Source organism: Heteronotia binoei, chromosome 18 (genome assembly GCF_032191835.1).
Source record: "Heteronotia binoei isolate CCM8104 ecotype False Entrance Well chromosome 18, APGP_CSIRO_Hbin_v1, whole genome shotgun sequence".
Lineage (NCBI taxonomy): Eukaryota > Metazoa > Chordata > Lepidosauria > Squamata > Gekkonidae > Heteronotia > Heteronotia binoei.
This window is the reverse complement of record NC_083240.1, coordinates 39,270,180-39,284,239: the sequence shown is the minus strand read 5'-3', so window position 1 is coordinate 39,284,239 and position 14,060 is coordinate 39,270,180.

The following is a 14,060-nucleotide window of genomic DNA, read 5'->3' as shown; positions in this document are numbered from 1 at the left end:
ACACCTCAGGCAACTCTTAGGGAGAAATGCAAACTCTTTCTTCGAATAAGACCCCATTAATACACCGCAGGCAACTCTTAGGAAGAAATGCAAACTCTTTCTTCGAATAAGTCCCCATTAATACACTGCAGGCAACTCTTAGGAAGAAATGCAAACTCTTTCTTCGAATAAGTCCCCATTAATACTGCAGGCAACTCTTAGGAAGAAATGCAAACTCTTTCTTCGAATAAGTCCCCATTAATACTGCAGGCAACTCTTAGGAAGAAATGCAAACTCTTTCTTCGAATAAGTCCCCATTAATACTGCAGGCAACTCTTAGGAAGAAATGCAAACTATTTATTCGAATAAGTCACAAATTAGAACAAATCCAAAAGAAACATATGCCCACACCCAAAGTCACCAAAAGGCAATGATGTCCAATTTTCTAATGTCTACTATTTTCCAACAGTAGTAGGGTGTAGGTGAATACCAATCCGGGTTAAAAGAGTCTTCCTTGAGCTTTCTAAAGTTTTTTTTCTTATTCAAATACTGTCGCTTACACTGACATCCATTCAGTGTGGATGTTAGTATAAGCAACAAAGCAGGAGTCAATTGGCACCTTTAAGACCAACCCATTTTTATTTGGAATGTAAGCTTTCGTGTGCTCTTAAGCACACTTCATCTTATTCGACGGCGTTCGAATAAGAAAGCTCTTAGAAGCGATAGCGAAATGTGGGAACAAGTACTACGGCATCGCGTCTTACTTCTTGTGCCTTGCTGTACAGAAGACAAAGTTGTGGAGCTGGGATCTCCATGGAAGACTCTTTTAACTCGGATTGGAATTCGTAGGAGCAGCGCTCCGTGCGGAAGACTGCGTTATTGGAATTTTCACCTACACCCTACTACTGCTGGAAAATACTGGACATTATTGCCTTTTGGTGACTTTGGGTGTGGGGATATGTTCCTTTTGAGTTTATTATAATTTGTGACTTATTCTAAGAAATATTTTGCGTTTTTTCCTAAGAGTTGCTTGCGGTGTATTAATTTTGGAGGCTGGTTGGGGCTCTGGGGGGGCTGTATAATATAAATATCACATTTTTTCCCCTTTGCCTCTGCCAGAAGCTCAAGGGACTGTGCATGGTTCCACCCTTCTCCATTTTTATCCTTACAACAACCCTGCAAGGTAGGTTTATGACTAGCCTAAGATCACCCTTCATGGCTGAGTTGGGGGGATTTGAACCTGCATCTCCCTGCTCTAATACTCTCAGCCATTACAGCCCTTCAGTTCATGCTCTGAGATGAAAAACTTGGCGTTCTCCTCTTTCTGGCAGCTCTTCCCCTGCTCCAGAGATATTTTAAAAGCCTCGTTGAGAGAGGGGGGAAAAAACCAGTCCTGTCTCTTTGCGTGCCACTTTGAGAGCGACATTCGCATGAATGGAAGCAGTTTTGAAAATGAAAACCAGGCCTGCAAAACCACACTGGAGGTGGGGGGGCTGGAAATTCACACTTTGGGGGTGAATCACCGAATTTGCAACTCAGCAGCCCTGTCTGTGAGGGGGGGGGGGGAATATTTTTTAAAAGGTCAAACTGCTTTCCAAGGAATGTGGTTCCTATTTGTGGGAGGGAAAGCATTTTCCATCAGTCCGGGAGAACGGAGCCCTCCAGCTCCAATTCAGTTTTCCTGAACTATTTATAGACCCTGAGTACGTGGAAAGCGCCTGTTCGGCAGCAGCGGCCTGCCACTGAACCATGGGCTCCTTTTCCCACAGCGCTGGCTGAAGAGCGGGGGGGATTTCAGGCCTCAGACTAGGGTTGCCAAGTCCAATTCAAGAAATATCTGGGGACTTAGGAGGTGGAGCCAGGAGACTTTGGGGGCGGAGCCAGGAGACACTGGGGGTGGAGCCAGCAGCAACAAGCAGAATTGAACTCCAAAGGGAGTTCTGGCCCTCACGTTGAAAGGGATCGCACACCTTTTTAACACCTTCCCTCCGCTGGAAATAATGAAGGATAGGGGCACCTTCTTTTGGAGCTCATAGAATTGGACCCTTCTGGTTCAATCTTTTAAAACTTGGAGGTTGTTTTGAGGAGAGGTACAACAACAAAACCGGATGCTATGCTGCAAATTCAGGGCCTCTACCTCAAAAAACAGCTCCCCCAGAGCCCCAGATACCCACGGATCAATTTTCCGTTATACAACAACAACCGCCTTTATTGGCATAACAGCATAGATGTGCACAATCGCCAAGGGAGAAAACATATATTACCCCAACATTTGAAACATTCCTCTCCTCTTAGAAGCACAGCACAGATATTTTGCCACAGTCTCAATAATCTCTGGGTTATGAGAGGACAATAGGAAGAGAGTCTTACCACCATCAGATTGTCCCTCATGATTTCAAAGAACATAAGAACATAAGAGAAGCCATGTTGGATCAGGCCAATGGCCCATCTAGTCCAACACTCTGTGTCACACAGTGGCCAAAATTTTTTTATATATATATATATATACACACACACACACACTGTGGCTAATAGCCACTGATGGACCTCTGCTCCATATTTTTATCTAAACCCCTCTTGAAGGTGGCCATGCTTGTGTCCGCCACCACCTCCTGTGGCAGTGAATTCCACATGTTAATCACCCTTTGGGTGAAGAAGTACTTCCTTTTATCCGTTTTAACCTGTCTGCTCAGCAATTTCATCAAATGCCCACGAGTTCTTGTATTGTGAGAAAGGGAGAAAAGTACTTCTTTCTCAACTTTCTCCATCCCATGCATTATCTTGTAAACCTCTATCATGTCACCCCGCAGTCGACGTTTCTCCAAGCTAAAGAGTCCCAAGCGTTTCAACCTTTCTTCATAGGGAAAGTGTTCCAGCCCTTTAATCATTTTAGTTGCCCTTTTCTGGACTTTCTCCAATGCTATAATATCCTTTTTGAGGTGCGGTGACCAGAACTGCACACAGTACTCCAAATGAGACCGCACCATCGATTTATACAGGGGCATTATGATACTAGCTGATTTCCTTCCTAATAATTCCAAGCATGGCGTTGGCCTTTTTTATTGCAAACGCACACTGTCTTGACATTTTCAGTGAGTTATCTACCACGACCCCAAGATCTTTCTCTTGGTCAGTCTCTGCCAGTTCACACCCCATCAACTTGTATTTGTGGCTGGGATTCTTGGCCCCAATGTGCATTACTTTGCACTTGGCCACACTGAACCGCATCTGCCATGTTGATGCCCACTCACCCAGCCTCAACAGGTCCCTTTGGAGTTCCTCACAATCCTCTCTGGTTCTCACTACCCTGAACAATTTAGTGTCATCCGCAAACTTGGCCACTTCACTGCTCACTCCCAACTCTAAATCATTTATGAACAAGTTAAAGAGCATGGGACCCAGTACCGAGCCCTGCGGCACCCCACTGCTTACCGTCCTCCACTGCGAAGACTGCCCATTTATACTTACTCTCTGCTTCCTATTACTCAGCCAGTTTTTGATCCACAAGAGGACCTGTCCTTTTACTCCATGACTCTCAAGCTTTCTAAGGAGCCTTTGATGAGGAACTTTATCAAAAGCTTTCTGGAAGTCAAGGTAAACAACATCTATCAGGTCTCCTTTGTCCACATGTTTGTTCACCCCCTCAAAGAAATGTAACAGGTTAGTGAGGCAAGATCTTCCCTTACAGAACCCATGCTGAGTCTTCCTCAATAACCCGTGTTCATCTAAGTTCGTGGCACAAATATCACAGTAAAATGTACAATGCAGGAGAACATGTTCAGTACTTTCTATATCCCTTGAACTACAACCACAAAACCTGTTGGAATATGGAATTTTCTTAAACCTCCCATACAGCACAGCAGAAGGAAGGACATTAAGAGCCCCATGGCGCAGAGTGGTAAAGCTGCAGTACTGCAGTCGGAGCTCTCTGCTCACAACCTGAGTTCGATCCCAGCGGAAGCTGGTTCAGGTAGCCGGCTCTAGGTTGACTCAGCCTTCCATCCTTCCGAGGTCGGTAAAATGAGTACCCATTTGGGGCAGGGGGAGGGGGGGAAGTGTAGAGGACTGGGGAAGGCAATGGCAAACCACCCCATAAAAAGTAAAAAGTCTGCCGTGAAAACATTGTGAAAGCAACATCACCGAAGAGTCGGAAACGACTGATGCTTGCACAGTCGTTAACAAACCCTGTGTGAATTGGTCTCCATAGGCAACAATGGAGTGTCCAGCTGACATTTCCCTCCCTCCCCCGCTTTCTGATGACCTTGAAGTGGGAGGAGGGCATCCAAACCAGGGGATCCCCTGCCTCCACCTGGGGATTGGTAACTCTAAGCCCCAGAAGCAGTTCGCAGCAAGGGAACTCCACTCGAGACAAGGCAGCTGGAAGAACAGCAAAAGCCCATTCCTGAGTGGGACACAGCTCAGCGGTGGAGAGAAGAACCCCCTTTGGGAGCCAAAAGACCCACGCTCAGCCATCTCCATTTAAAAAGAGTCTTGAAAAGCAAAGGTGGGAAAGGCCCAAGAGAATCACTGCTGGTGAAAGCAGACTTGTCTGCGGTAGAAAGCAACCGTGGACAGTCAACAGGGGCCTTCTGTTGCTCCAGACCAGGAGTGGCCAGACCGTGGCTCAGGAGCCACATGTGGCTCTTTCACACATTTGGTGTGGCTCTCGATGCCAGCCAGAAGCTTGGAGAAGAAGAAGATGATATTGGATTTATATCCCGCCCTCCACTACGAAGAGTCTCAGAGCGGCTCACAATCTCCTTTACATTCCTCCCCCACAACAGACACCCTGTGAGGTGGGTGGGGCTGAGAGGGCTCTCACAGCAGCTGCCCTTTCAAGGACAACCTCTGCCAGAGCTATGGCTGACCCAAGGCCATGCTAGCAGGTGCAAGTGGAGGAGTGGGGAATCAAACCCGGTTCTCCCAGATAAGAGTCCGCACACTTAACCACTACACCAAACTGGCTCTCCCAATGCATTTAAAGTTAAAGTTGCTTTCCACTTCTCCCTCCCTCCCCATCTACCTTCCTCCCTCCCTCTCTCCCTCGTGGCTCTCCCTTCCTCGTGGATCTCAAACATCTGATGTTCATGTCTTGTGGCTCTCAAGCACTCAACATTTATTCTTTGTGCCTCTTACGTTAAGCAAGTTTGGCCACCCCTTCTCCAGACTGAAAACGGCACGGCTGTTTCCAAGCTCTCCTATTCAACCTCTAAAATCTCTTCTGCCGCTAGAATTTGGGGCCTGAGGCTGACAACCCAGTAGGATTTCCAGCTGCCAGATGTGCTGGCAGGAATGCCTTTGGTGACATTAGGACAGCCCTGGAGCGAGCGGAGCTGAGTAGTGGAACTCCCTCGGGGCCACTGGACTCCAGCCTGAGCTCTGGCAATGGCTACCAGTATATGCTTGGCTTACTCCTGGCTCCCCATGGTCCTTCAAAGGTAGATTGCCTTGGCATGTGGAGGTTCCATTTAGCCAATCTGGCCCATTCTCCATGTAAAGTGCTTGAAAGGTTGCCCCCGCTGTTTCTTTCCCGCTTGCAAAGATTTCCCTCCCAGGGCGTAAAAGTAAATTGTTTATTGCTAGAAAGGCAGCCTCAGGGGTCAGGCCACTTCTGAAGCAGACCCCACACCAGAAAAGCATGTCATGCGGCCAATGCTGGCTGCCTCCTGTTTCCGTGACGAGGGCTTCCTGGCTTCCAGCCAAAGATAATCCAGTGACATTACAGGTTCACCTCCTACCCACCCTGGCCCACAGTCTCGAGTAAACAGAGGTGCGCCTTTTCGGCTGCGGGATTGAAGCAACATGGCCCAAGGAGGGCTGCGATGTTTGCACTTATAGCTGAGCCATTCGCCAAGGCGATAAAGCAGAGGTGGAGGCCCAGCGCCTTCCAGGGTGAAATTACTCACGTCTCACACAAAGGTGCATTTTGACCCTACACGCCCACATAAAACCCTGGGACTTATGTGCTGCACCCACAGACAGCACAGACCCACATGTATTCCTTTCACATGAGTATTGCAGAACTGGACAATTATAGTGCCAACTGAACCACAATAAGTGATGAAAATGTTCAAAGCTAGTCAGCATGCATCTGTGTGTAAACACAGCACTCGAGAACTCTTAACTGCGCTGCTGTCATTAGTGCAGCCCCACTTGTGCATTGCATGGTGGTGCACCAACAGAAACCCCCCCCCCCAATAAATCCTGCATGGCCATATATCTCCAACAATGTTCCCTCTAAGCCGTAGAGTCTTGTGAGCAAAAATTCTACTTTGTGAGCTTATTGGCATTCAAGTTGTGAGCCACTGCATAAGTGAGTGTGCTCCGGGGCCATTTTCCCTGAGCTAAGACAAAAATGTGTGAGCTGGAGGCTAAAAAGCTGTGAGCTAGCTCACGCTAACTCAACTTAGAGGGAACACTGCTCTCCAACTGTCCTGACTGACCAGGGACAGTCGCTACCTCAGGGAGAGGCGGAGAGCTGATGGACCAGGTGGGGCTCTTACCCAGCAGGGCTTGTGACTGGCCACTGAATGGCTGATCAGCTACGCAGATTAAAATAGCTTCAGTGGCGGCTGCCCCCACAGAGTTTCGTTCTCCCTCACCCATCTTTCCCAGTGTATTTTCTAATTAACTTTCCTCCCTCCCCCGGCACTTGGGCTTCTGCTATGTACGCGGCTCTGTCTCCAAAGGCAGCCATTTTGTGGTTGGCTCCATGTCCTACAGCAGCCATGTCTTGTGGTTACTGTATCCAAAGAAAGCTGGGAACACCTGTCCTAGCTGCTGGCCCCTTTTTTCTTTTCCTTTTGAAGATCTGCTAGGATTAAAACCAGACAAATGTAAGAGAAGCCATGTTGGATCAAGCCAATGGCCCATCCAGCCCGACACTCTGTGTCACACAGTGGCCAAAACCCAGGTGCCATCAGGAGGCCCACCAGCAAAGCCAGAACTCCAGCAGGGCCCTCCTACTGTTGCCCCCCCCAATAGGGTTGCCAATCCCCAGGTGGGGGCAGGGGATCCCCCAGTTTGGAGGGCCACCCCCCTCTTCAGGGTTATCAGAAAGAGGGGGGGAGGGAAATGTCTGCTGGGCACTCCATTATTCCCTATGGAGACCGATTCCCATAGGGAATAATGGAAAATTGATCTGCGGATATCTTGTGCTCTTGGGGGGGCTGTTTTTTTTGAGGTAGAGGCACAAAAATTTGCAGCATAACATTCAGTGCCTCTCCCCAAAATACCCTCCAAGTTTCAAAAGGATTGGACCAGGGAGTCCAATTCTGCGAGCCCCAAAAGAAGGTGCCCCTATCCTTCATTCTTTCCAATGGAGGGAAGGCATTTTAAAAGTGTGCAGTCCCTTTAAATGTGATGGCCAGAACTCCCTTTGGAGTTCAATCATGCTTGTCACAACCTTCTTCCTGGTTCCACCCCAGTGTTTCCTGGCTCCACCCCCAAAATCCCCAGATATTTCTTGAATTGGATTTGGCAACCCTACCTTCTAAGCACCAAGAGTATGGAGCACCACTGCCCCAGACAGAGTGTTCTGTCTATACCTTGTGGCTAACAGCCACTGACGGACCTCTGCTCCAGATGTTTATTCAATCCCCTCTTGAAGCTGTTTATGCTTGTAGCTGCCACCACTTCCTGCAGCGGTGAATTCCACATGTTAATGACTCTTTGGGTGAAGAAGTCCTTCCTTTTATCTGATCTAAGTTTACTGGCTCATTGATTTCATTGAGTGCCCACGAGACTGGCAGCTTTGGGCATTCGGCTCCTCGCCAGGGGCTCTGGCTGCCAAGTGTTATGTGAGCGCATTCAATCTTGAGCGCACTAAGATAAACACTAAGGTAGCATTCGGCACTCTGTCACATTGTACGCATGCACACACTCCGCAACTGCTGTGCCGCATTGTTAACCGCTGAGAACAGACTGTGGTCACATTGTTATATATATATATATATATATATATATTCCAAGCAAAGCTTTCCCCAACAGAATCAGCAATCACTTGGCTTTTAAAAGGGCCAGGCAGGTTTCTGGGGAGGAAATCGATTCTGTAGACAGCAGGCAGTGAAAAGACTCTGATGTGCAATTGTGGACTGGGTAGAAAGCAAAGCAATGTTAGTTTTCCAACAGGGCTCGGGCGGGCGGCGCTTACAAGCATGCCCCCCGTTTTCCACTGTCAAATCTTGGAGTACCTGACAAAAGGGTCGGGCTGTTACTGGGGGAAATGCTCAGATCTCTCCAGCAACAGCTAGATTTTGCTACATGCAGAGACACACCTTGTGGAGCATCCATATGGCAACAGTAGCCTGCCCCTTTAACTGATGGTTGAGGAAGGGGCATCGATGGAAGTGGGAAAGGGGCTTCTACTGGTTGCAATACTCGGCAGCCTCTCTAGGGTGGCCAAGACAATTCAAGAAATATCTGGGGACTTTGGGGGTGGAGCCAGGAGCAAGGTTCTGACAAGGATAATTGAACTCCAAAGAGAGTTCCGGCCATCACATTTAAAGGGACCGCACACCTTTTAAATGCCTTCCCTCCATTGGAAAGAATGAAGAATAGGGGCACCTTCTTTGGGGGCTCATATAATTGGACATATGAACATATGAAGCTGCCTTCTACGGAATCAGACCCTGGATCTATCAAAGTCAGTATTGTCTACTCAGACCGGCAGTGGCTCTCCGGGGTCTCAAGCTGAGTTTTTTTTGTGCCTACTTGCCTGGACCCTTTTTAGTTGGAAATGCAGGGGATCGAACCTGGGACCTTCTGCTCGCCAAGCACATGCTCTACCAGTGAGTCACCGTCCCTCCCCCTAAACAAACCCCTAGTCAAATCTTTTTGAAACTTGGGAGGATATTTTGAGGAGAGCCCCATAGCGCAGAGTGGTAAAGCTGCAGTGCCGCAGTCCTAAGCTCTGTTCACGACCTGAGTTCGATCCCGATGGAAGCTGGGTTCAGGTAGCTGGCTCAAGGTTGACTCAGCTTTCCATCCTTCCAAGGTCGGTAAAATTGAGTCCCCAGCTTGCTGAGGGGAAAGTGTAGATGATTGGGGAAGGCAATGGCAAACCACCCCGTAAAAAGTCTGCTGTGAAAACGTGAAAGCAACGTCACCCCCGAGTCGGAAACGACTGGTGCTTGCACAGGAGCTACCTTTACCTTTTTACTGGATTCTATGCTGCAAATTTGGTGCCTCTACGGTACCTCAAAAAACGGGGGGGTGGGGCCCAGAGCCTCAAATACCTGTGGATAATTCTCCATTATACCCTGTGGAAATCGGTCTCCATAGGGTATAACAGAGTGCCCAACAGACAACTCCCTCCCCCACAATCTGATAACCCTGAAGCTGGGGAGGGCCTCCAAACCAAGGGATCCCCTGCTCCCACCTGAGGACTAGAAATACAGTAGAGAGAATCACGGAGAGAATGAGAACCCAAAGAAAAACCGTGACAAAATAACGAATGCAATCATCAGTTCATTTATAATTATTAATGTATGAAACTTCGAAGTACTTGATTATCATGATCCAGTCCAACAATTAGTATTTTAAGGTAAGTACATATAATTCATTTACAGAACGCATCTAAGCACAATTACATCAGAATAAATAGTTTAAAGTGCTTAGTGCTACAAAGTGCTTGTAAGTCAAAGTGCCCGTGCAGATTTTTCTTCCAAAAGGAAGATGTAGGGGACCTTGGGGACTCTTCAGATATATTCCTTTTGGAAGAAAAATCTGCATAGGCACTTTGACTGGCAAGCACTTTGTAGCACTAGGCACTTTAAACTATTTGTTCTGATGTAATTGTGCTTAGATGCGTTTTGTAAGTGAATTATATGTACTTAACTTTAGCTTGGAGAAATGTTGACTGTGGGGTGACATGATAGAGGTTTATAAGATAATGCATGGGATGGAGAAAGTAGAGAAAGAAGTACTTTTCTCCCTTTCTCACAATACAAGAACTCGTGGGCAGTCTAACCTGAGCTGTCAGGTTAGAACGGATAAAAGGAAGTACTTCTTCACCCAAAGGGTGATTAACATGTGGAATTCACTGCCACAGGAGGTGGCGGCGGCTACAAGCATAGCCAGCTTTAAGAGGGGATTGGGTAAAAATATGGAGCAGAGGTCCATCAGTGGCTATTAACCATGGTATATATATATATGTGTGTGTTGTGTGTGCGCGTGTATATGTATGTATGTATGTATATGTGTGTGTGTGTGTGTGTATACTGTGTGACGCAGAGTGTTGGACTGGAGAGACCATTGGCCTGATCCAACATGGCTTCTCTTATGTTCTTATGGACCTCCTGATGGAACCTGGGGTTTTTGGCCACTGTGACACAGAGTGTTGGACTGGATGGGCCACTGGCCTGATCCAACATGGCTTCTCTTATGTTCTTACCTTAAAATACTAATTGTTGGATTGGATCATGATAACCAAGTACTTTGAAGTTTCATACATAAATGAACTAATGATTGTATTGGTTCTTTTGTCACGGTTTTTCTTTGGGTTCCCACCTGCGGACCGGCAACCCTACGCCTCTCCCCGCCCTGGCCTCTGCGGTGCAGCTGCAAGAGTTTCCTGCTGGGGAAAAGACTCCGGGAGGTGACGGGAAGGCAAGCGAGGAAAGGGCTCCCCCGGGCCGGAGTGTCTGGGCCTGCCTGCCAGCCAGCCGCAGCGAGCGAACCCGATCCGTCCGAGACATTCCTCAGCCCCGCCTCGAGCAGCGGCGAGCCAGAAGCCAGCGGCGTCTGTGGTTTGCAGCTATGCGCTTTGGTGGGAACGGCGGCTGCTTCCTCCAGGAATCCCACATTCTTCTCGCGATGGGCGTCTCGCTGAAACTGGATCTAGGAAACACTGAGGCCCCCGCCGAGTGGGCGCTCAAGAGGCAAGGCGGAGGGAAGGACAAAGAGGAGGGATTCCCTTGGGGCGCTGGAGGGCCTGGAGAGACGGGGGCTGCCCGGGGGCTGGGGCTAGGCTGGCGGGAGCTTTGTTGGATCCATGCTGGGAAACTCCTGGAGATTTGGGGACAGAGGCTGGGCAGGACAGGGACCTCCGTGGGGGTCCAGTGCCACAGATAGGGTTGCCAGTCTCCAGGTGGAGGCAGGGGATCCCCCCAGTTTGGAGATCCTCCGCCCACTTCAGGGTCAAGAGAAAGCGGGCGGGGGGGGGGGGGAGGGAAATGGCTGCTGATAATTCCATTATTCCTTGTTCAGAAGGTTTGCTCAATTTGTTAATTTTACTGCATACTGCTGTTTTGTTGCTTTCGCATGCTCATGCCGCTCAGACCAAAGGTTTGCTCAATTTGTTAATTTGACTGTTCTGTCATTGTACCATTTTACATTCTAAGCCACTGCCCACCAGATAATTTGACTTCACTGTCATTGGTTCTTAAATCTGTACCATGTTGCATTCTGGGCCACTGCCTACCAGCTGTGTCTGGCTCTGCTCAGCTATGTATGGCTCTTCTCACTGCCGGATTCCTCGTCTGATGAAGTGTGCTGAAGAGCACACGAAAGCTTACGTTCTAAATAAAAATTGGGTGGTCTTAAAGGTGCCACTTGACTCCTGCTTTGTTCAGCTGCTTCAGTTCAACACGGCTGCCCGCTTGGATCTATCCATTATTTCCTATTGGAGACTGATTCCTGTAGGGCATAAAAGTGAATTCATCTGCGGGTATCTGGGACTCTAGGAAGGCTGTTATTTTTTTGAGGTAGAGGCACCAAATTTGCAGCATAGCATCCAGAGCCTCTCCTCAAAACACCCTCCAAGTTTCAAAAAGATTAAACCAGGGGGTCTAATTCTATGAGCCTCCAAAGAAGGTGCCCCTAGCCAATGGAGGGAAGGCATTTAAAAGGTGTGCGGTCCCTTTAAATGTGATGGCCAGAACTCCCAAGTTCAGTTATGCTTGTCACACCCTTGCTCCTGGCTCCACCCCAATGTCCCCTGGCTCCACCCCCAAAGTCCCCAGATATTTCTTGAATTGGACTTGGCAACCCTAGGCCACCCTCCAAAGCAGCCACTTTCTCCAGGGGACCTGATCTCTGTAGTCTGGAGATGGGCTGTAATTCTGGAGGTCCCCAGGTCTCACCTGGAGGCTGGCATCCCTAGCGGAGCCTCTAAACTGAAAGCTCTTTTGCCAGAGTCTGAATGCCTTGCGCTGAACAGGTGTTCCTGCCTCCACTTGGATTCCCCAAACTCTTTATTGTAGTCCAGTAGCACCATACAGACCAGGGGTCCTCAAACTTTTTAAACAGGGGGCCAGTTCACTGTCCCTCAGACTGTTGGAGGGCTGCCATTACTGTACAAGGCCGCAGGCCGTCAGTTCTCCATCTTCTGCATCTCTCTCCCTTCCCCACACCACACACCCCGGCCTGGGAACTCACCTCACCTCGGTATTGCCTCACACTCTGTCTCTGCCGCCTCAGCCCAGTGCCAGAAGTGTGCATTGCTAACGCGAGTTTAGGTCAAATGTCACTTCCGGTCTGATTTTGGCATAACCCGGTGGGCCGCATAAACGTCCTCAGCGGGCCGCATCTGGCCCGCGGGCCGTAGTTTGAGGACCCCTGATACAGACCAACAAGATTTTCGAGGTAGAAGCTTTCAAGAGCCAAAGCTCCCTCCCTCTGGCATCTGAACATTTGAAAGCTCATTCCCCCAAAATCTTGTGGGTCACTAAGGTGCTACTGTTACTCAAAGAGGCAGTCTCCTGTTTTATTGGGGGAAATTAGTTTAAAGGAGACAAAGCAAGAGGGAGCAACTGGGATTCTCCACCTATGTATACGGGGATCTTTCCTATAAAAAAAACGCTCAAAAGAAACTGGTTAGATGTTCAGCTGGAAAGGGTTTCAATTAAATAGAAATAAAAGGGGAAAATACACACAGTAAAAAGACAAGCGAGGTTAGAGGAAAGCAATTTCAAGGAAAGATGTAGTTACCAGTCTTGAAGAGCGAGGTCCAGAAAGGCAGCAGTGAAACGACCAGTGTTTCATGGAGAAAATACGGCCCAAATGGATGTGTGGTGTACAGGTCCCAGAACACACACACAAAGGTTGTTACCGAGCACAGAGCTACAGCTACAGGGGGAAACGCTCTCAGTGGCAGTCTGAGGTGTCTGCCCCTAAACAATAAAATGATGGGGGATTCAGAGTTGGGCAATGATTTGGGAGACACTTGACGGGTTTATCTTGTCAGGCTCTGTTCATTGATACTATTGCTAAATGCTGATTACTAACCACATTGTCTAATGCAACCACATGCTAACTAACCCATGGCAGTAGGATTGTAGGGGGGGGGCACGTAGGGACTAGCCAAGGAATAGTTTCCCAAAAATATCAAAGGTTATAGAGCAGTCTTTGAAGTGCAGAATGCCCACTGGTTTCTCACTGGGTTGGAGAGCCAGTTTGGTGTAGTGGTTAAGTGTGTGGACTCTTATCTAGGAGAACCGGGTTTGATTCCCCACTCCTCCACTTGCACCTGCTAGCATGGCCTTGGGTCAGTCATAGCTCTGGCAGAGGTTGTCCTTGAAAGGGCAGCTGCTGGGAGAGCCCTCTCCAGCCCCACCCACCTCACAGGGTGTCTGTTGTGGGGGAGGAAGGTAAAGGAGATTGTGAGCCGCTCTGAGACTCTTCGGAGTGGAGGGCGGGATATAAATCCAATATCTTCATCTACCTCACAGGGTGTCTGTTGTGGGGAAGGAAGGTAAAGGAGATTGTGAGCCGCTCTGAGACTCTTCGGAGTGGAGGGCGGGATATAAATCCAATATCTTCATCTTCTTCACCTCCCCCCTGGAAGCAGCAAGGACATTGCCACTGGGAATTGTAACCACCAACGGAAAAAAGATAAGAGGGAAACTGTGTTAAGATTCACACAAGACAGCCTTTGTTTTGGGAATTGGGGAAGTAGATGCAATTGCTTTGATGTAGAATGTTAGAATGTTAAATATCATTGTTGGGGAACTGATCACCATCAGTCCCAATCACCATCTGATCACCATCAGTCCCAATCTCTACCATGCTGGAGTAACTTTGGAGTATACAATAAATGCAACTTAGTTTCAAATAACAAGTCTGCTCATTTGGAAACTTCA